Source organism: Alligator mississippiensis, chromosome 15 (assembly GCF_030867095.1).
Source record: "Alligator mississippiensis isolate rAllMis1 chromosome 15, rAllMis1, whole genome shotgun sequence".
Lineage (NCBI taxonomy): Eukaryota > Metazoa > Chordata > Crocodylia > Alligatoridae > Alligator > Alligator mississippiensis.
In genome coordinates, this window is record NC_081838.1 from 16,227,075 (window position 1) to 16,234,091 (window position 7,017).

Genomic DNA, 7,017 nt, shown 5'->3' on the forward strand with positions numbered 1-7,017 from the left:
GGACCCACCACTGCGGTCACTGCTGCTGTCCTCGTCGCTGTCTTCCACTCTGGTTGTCTCCACCTCCGCTTCGCTGCCGCTGTCTGTTCCCTTCCCCAGGGTCTTGACAACTCCTGTGCCAGGTGTCCCTCTGCCGGTGGATCTGGCAGCATCCTCACCGTCCTCTACTACTGTTTTTTAGTAGTAGGACTGGAGTTTGCTCAAAGCCATTTTAACATGGTCTACCGCCACGAGGTTCATGTGTCTGTACCTCAGGAGGTGCCTTTACTTCCACAGAGCGCTCCAAATCTGTGAAAGCAAGACTCAAGTCACATGTTTGTGTTAAGTCACAGCAGGGCCAAAACTGCAGGGCTGCTAGCCCCTGCAGAGGCCAAAAAGCCTGCCAAGTTTCAAGACGATCGGTGCATGGGTTCGGGGGAAACTGCACCTCAAGCTGCGGACAAGCAAAACTCGTGACATGGGTGACACTGCGTGTGTTAAGTCACAGCAGGTCGACAGCTGCAGGCCTGCTAGCCCCTGCTGTGGCCACAAAGCCTGCCAGCTGTCACAGACATAGGTGCAAGGCTTCTGGGTTCTGGGGCCCTGCACCTCTAGGTGCTGACAGGCAAAACTTGATTCCCCATTAAACAGGCTTCCCACTGACCTGGATACCTGCAACCCCACATCTGGGTATAGACAGCCCTTGATGAGCAGCTAGCAGGTAGCTCCACTGAGCGCAGACTGATCCAACCAGCAGTCACCCAGCCCAGGCCCCAGAGTCATTCAGCTTGGGGACATGGATCTGAGTTTTCATTTTCTGAGGCACTAAGCTCTGTCCCCCGGCCCATGCACCCCACAGGCCCAAGCTGCAGCCCCACACCTGCAAACTCCTCCCACACACAGATTTCCAAAGCTGCAAAAGCTTCTTTTTAAAATGAAAGGATCATCAACCCTGCCTATTTTCCATTTCAAATGCAGGTAGACCCAATACTCTTCAACAGAGGTCCAGGAGACATTCAGAGCAGATACTTTCATGGGATAAGAAGCAGATGCTTCCAAGCATGCCAAGCTTTTCCCAGGCTGCCTGCCTTGGGTGTCTGTGCAGTGCTCAGTGTTATCCCCTCATACGCTGGTCTGAGGGACAGTGCTAATACTCCTGGAAGTGCCCATGTGGCTGCAGCTCCCAGGAGCTCCCATGCTGGGGCAGCGCTGGAATAAATGGCCCCACAACAAGACCAGAGATGACCCCTGCCTTGCAGAAACCAGCAGCCTGCGTCCACGCATGGGTTACCCAAAAAGGTGGTGCAACCTTGGAGGTTTTTAAGGCCCAGATAGAGAAAACCTTGGCTGGGATGATGTAGGTGAGGCTGTACCTGCTTTGAGCAGGGGGTTGGGCTCAATGTGACCTCCTAAGCTCCCTTCCCACCCTCATTTTCTGTGTTTCTAGAACCTCTATGAGCTGCACCAGGGGTAAATGCAGCCCCTTGGCACTTACCCTGAGCTTGGAAATGCAGGATGAGGCACAGCAGAAAGGGACAAAGAGCTTCCTCCATTATGGCAGGCACCTGAAGGGCGAGCAGGCAGCAGGGAGTCAGGCTGGAAGTAGTGAGAAAGAGACTTGAGTTAGGAGGAACCAGGCCGACTTCTCCATGGAGGGCTCCATCCTGCAGGCCCCGAGTGCCCGTGGGTGCATCCAACAGGGAGGCTTTACTAGAAAGCAGAATTGCTTCGAGTGAGAGAGACTGACCCACACAGATGCCCTTTCCACAAATAGTGAAGGTATCAAGTACTGAAGCAGACCCGAGTGAATCAGAAGGGTGTGGTTGCAAACCAGAACAGGTCTGACCTTTTCAGGGTGAGGATCTCTGCTCCAACCCTCAAACGGAGGGCGCTGGCAGAGACTGAGTGATAGGCACCCTCCGCACTCCAGACACTCCCCCTACATTGGCTGTGTCCTTCCTGTCTCTTGTTTTTAGTTCTCAGGGGTTGGCCACTGGCCATACATGTTGCAGAGGGAGACATGTGTGAAGCTGCAGGACAGAAAACCTCACATTGGTTCTGTCGCTCCAGTAGCAGAAAATAACCACACAGAGACATGGGTGCAGGTGGTGGGGGGTGGGAGGTGGGGGCAGTTGGAGGACGGACACAAACGCCCCACACCTGCAGCTGCACTGTGAGGTGAAGGGGAACATTGCCCTTGGCACCCATGGCGTGAGAGTAAACCTGAGGGACCTGCCCTGCAAAGCCTTCTACATGGGCCTTATTGCCACTCTCTTGGTCAGGAAGTTTTAAGAGACTCACAAGTTCCCACTGCCTGGAGTCTGCACAAGCACTTTTTGGGTCCAGACACACATCACACAGCCCTGAAATCTCTGCGATCAGCCAGCAGGACACTGGGGAACACAGCTGGGCCTGGACAGATGAGGCTGCAGTAATGCAATCAACCGGGCTTGCCGTGTGCAGGGCAAGGGGGAGTCGGGACATGCCTGAGTGGTGCCCTCAGGAGGGCTGGTACCCATGCTGAGCCCCACTACTTCTAGGAGGACCAGTCAGTGCCCCTGGCTCTGGGGCAGCCCCATCGGGAGACTCCCAAGGCTGGGGACCCCTGCCTTCCAGGCCCCTGGCTCTGAGGCAGCCCAGCCACAGGGGCTGTCCCAGCACTGGAGAAACAGTGCTCCCGGCTCTGCAGCTTACCACTGGGGTATCCAGGGGGCTGCTTCAAGGCTGGAGCTGCAATGGTCTGCCAGGAAAATTTTTAACTTCCCAAGCCCAATCAGACAAATCAATTCTGAATCGGTGAACCATTGAAGAACCATATGTGGCCCTCCTACCTGCAAACATCCTCCATCCCCACCTGGGCCTTCAGACATTTCCAAAGCCTTTGGCGGGCATCCCACCTGCAGGCCCAAGCCCAAAGCCTTCAAGTTTGGGTGCCCATTAGTTTTGCTTCCCCTCAGCCGTACAGCCACAGAAGCAAGCAAGAAATGAGTCACCCTTTTCCAAAAGGTCTGTGTGTAGCCAAGATCTTACCGCTGGAAGTGAAAGTGGGAGGGTAACTCTGTGTTACCCGGGTCAGGGTACTACACCTGCCAAGAATGCGGTTTTCCCCGCTAGGAGGAAACCCACCTGCCCGGGCATGGTATTGCCCCTGCCAGGTGAGACCAGGAGAAGCAGGAGGCAGCACAGGGCCCTGGGCATCCCGGACATGGGGCTGGGCTGGCGGCAAGTCCAGGGCCTGGAGGCAGCAGGGTAGGGACACCGCTCCTGGGTGGACACAGGCTCCCTGGGCCTAGCTCGGGGAGCGACTCACACAGAGGTGCCCGGCCCGGGCTGCCCACGGGAAGGCAACAGCACCCGGAGCAGGAGCTCCCCACGTTGGGGTCAGCACCGAGCCCCAGGCAGCATCTGGGGCTCTGCGGGCAGAGGTGCCAGGGCCTGGGCAGGACAATGGCCATGTGTGTGGTAACGGCAAGCTCTGTCGCCCTGAATTTATGTTGTTTCCTTTCAAGGTGCAGGACAGTCCAGAGCAGGTGCAGATGCAGCCTCCATGGAGCTGGTCGGGACCCTGGGGGAGACGGTCACCTTCGTCCTTGTGATCCCAGCAGGCGAGAGATTAAACATCTCTGGCTGGACTGTTGGCACAGGCAGTCGAGCAAGCATGGCACTGGGAGACCCCCTAGTGCCCTTGTGTTGGAGAAATACTATAGGAGCCGCCTGCATGTCCCCAATGACGGCCTCTCACTGCAAATCACCAACCTGAGGCTGGAGGACACAGGCTTCTACACAGCTAAAGTCATCACAGACAACAGGGAATTCACCAGGTTCTTCACACTGCACCTCTATGGTGCATGCAGGTTGTTTTTTTTTTTTTACTCTGCTGCAAAAATAACTTGACAATTAGTTTAACTTGACAGGAGTCAAACACTCTCTGCCCACTGAGCCTCAAAGACAATCTCTCCCCACACACTGAAATGCAACAGCCTAATCAGTAAATGTCCTGGAAGCGCAAAGGATCAGTGATGGATGCACTGGCAGGGATGTGAATCCCACTCTGTGGATAAGGCAGGATTAGCACAGCTGTTTCTGTGCCCGGTCCAGGGGAGCAGACTCTGCTTTCACCACACACCAGCAAAGTGGGGGGCACTTTGGAGATCCAGGATCTGAGTGTTGCAGCTGCAGCCGGAGTGAAGACGTGTTTTGTGCAGCGCCCTTGTCACCTGCGCTCTAAGAGCTCAAGTGTGTCTATTTTTGTGAGAAAGGAGCCAGCATAGAAATATCAGTCAGCAGGCACATCTTACACTGGACACATCCCTGCGGGGGTCTTCCACCCCCAGGAGCCTCCTGCATGGACCCAGCATCGCCCAAGGTGGGGCTAATAGGCCTTTTTCCTGTCTGCTGTGTCACCTGGTGCTCTCAGCAGCTCTGCTCTCCTGGTTATGTCTCAGAGAGATGCTTTCAGGAAGGCAGGGTGCTGTTTACTTCCCTTCACACCTGTATCCTGCCATTTACAGTTCCTTTCCTCTCCCTGCAGAGTGTCTGCCCAAGCCCACGATTGACTGTGATGCCCAGAGCTGTGTCAATGGGCTCTGTAACACCACCCTGAGCTGACCATCCCCAACAGAGGCAGCAATGTGACCTACAACCGGAGTGCCCCAGAACCCTCCGCCCCACAGTACAACCACTCAAGGATCCAGCGTGATCATCTCTCACCCAGATCTTCCAGTAAACGTCAAATGCACCGTGCACAACCCCGTCAGCAGCAGCTCCACGGTGACTGCCTGTGTCAGAGCCTTCTGCACAGGTAACACGTCTTATGGGGAAGCTCTGTGCAGACTTCACCTAGGGAGAACAAGCATCAGGCCCATACGTTTGCTGCTAGGAAGCACCTGACTCTAAATGCTGCCCCTTCCCCACCCCAAATCTCTGCCCTACAAATCTCCCCTGACCCTGGTACAGAGGGAGCCACATGCACCATCTCTGTGCAGAGACGGCCCAGCCCTGACCTCCTGGTGGGGCTCTTCCTCCCCCTGGAAGCACCCCAAGGGCTGTCTCCAACCCCACTGCCCTGCAGGGCAAACACCATGGGGCAGCACCAGCCACTTCCCCCAGCTCTGAGCCGCTGCCGTGCTCTAGTTCCAGCACAACCACCCTCCCACTCCTCATCGCTGTCCTACTACCAGACCAAGGGGCCCGTCCTGCTGCTGGTGCTGGGGGTGCTGATCATTGGGACCATGGAGGAGCACATCATGGCTGGCAAGCAGGTGAAACAGGACTGAACAGGGCACAGCCCACGCAGGCCTTGCTCCCCTGTGGGAAGTAAGGAGGCTGAAGAATGAAGAAGAAATTGCTGGTGGGTGTTTGGGGTCTGTGTCCCAGTGCCAGAATCTAGTCCTGGATGCAGTATCCGGCACTGCAGGCCCACAGGCACCCTGGAGAAGAGCGTCCCCCCTCCCCCACAGCTTCTTCCTCCCCTGCTCAGGGAGGCCACCGGACCATGACCCCCAGTCTGCAGGGCAGGGACTGGCTGGGCTCAGGGGCCCACAGGCATGGGCAGTACAATTCACTGCTGCCCTGCGGCCAGCTGAAGCCTTTAAACAAACTTCCCCCCTCATCCCTATCTGCTTCTCTGAACACTGCCATGAACCCTACTAGCTGCACCACAGTCCTCAGGGCACACTCAGCCATCAGCCTTCCCTGTGCCAATGTCCCTGCGTGCCAGGGTCTCCACTGGCAGGGCTAGTGCTCAAGGTCCCCCCACACTATTTCCCCTTTGCCGTGAGCCCAGTCCAGCCCAGCCCTGACAGAGGGGAGCTCCTGGCTAGTCTTGCCACCTGCTCCTGCCCTTCTTTCCCTCCTTGGACACTTGCCCTGGGGATGTGCCCTCCCAGGTGCCCAGCCTGGCCCCTCCTCCTGCTCCTCCATTCAGGCAAGGCACCGCTCTACTGCTGGGCTGAGGTGTTGGGCCTGCTGCTTTTTCAGATACTGGCCCTGGCGCCCAAGGGGAGGATTTACACAGGCTTGGACCCAGGAGCAAGGACCCCTCAGGGTGCTGTGTTGGACCCAGAGGCCTTCAAGCCTGGATCTTGACCTTTGTGATTAGCTTAAGCAGTGTGCTTTGCAAAGGGGAGCCCTGGGCTAGGATGAAGCATATCAAAAAGCAGCAGGAGCTTCCAGGGAGATGCATCTTTTCTACTTATTATATAGAAAATGCAAGACACGGCTTGCCTCTAAGTGCCCTTTGCACCTGAGAGAATTGTTGGGCAGCCTGTATTTCTCTAAAGAGCTGAGGAGTCTGCGAACCCTTCTCTCCCCCTTTGCCCTTCTGAACCCCCAGGTTGTCAAGAAGTAAAAGTGATGGCTGATGTTGGGGAGACGGTTCATCTGCAGCCCAAGACATGGCCGTCATCCTGGGTGGCAATCAACTGGAAAGTGAAACTACGTTTAAAGGGCTACTGGATCCTCAGACACGAACAGAACAGCACCTCGGCCAATCCATTACTGCCCTTTGCTGACAGTCTCTTTCCACCCTGGGAATCTCTCGCTGCAGATTCACTCAGTCACGGAGAAAGAAAGTGGCCTCTACACCATGGACCTGAAGCTGGGGAATGAAACTGGAATCACCAGGAATTTTTGGCTGTTTGTGCTGGGTGAGTTTGGGGGTGCCACTTTCCCCCCCAAGCTCCCCCTGGGGCACCCAGCCCCTCTCACTGGGACTTCTCTTTCCAGACCGTGTCCAGCAGCCCAACATCAAGGCATCTGCTTCCCAGGAGCGTGGACAGTGCTAGCTTACCCTGTCCTGCTTGGTGCCCAAAGCTGCCTGGGTCACCTACAACTGGTCTCGAGGCGTATCTTCACACCCAGCCCCAGAGGACCATTGGCTCCAAAAGCATCAACTGATCTGCAGCTGGAGATCACTAAAAGCAGCAGCAACACCTTCTATCCCTGCAATGTCAGCAATGCCATCAGCTGGGGCATGGCCACCATCGAAGTCGAACCACTGTGCAACTACACAGGTAAGTGCCCCCTTTGCACCAAACA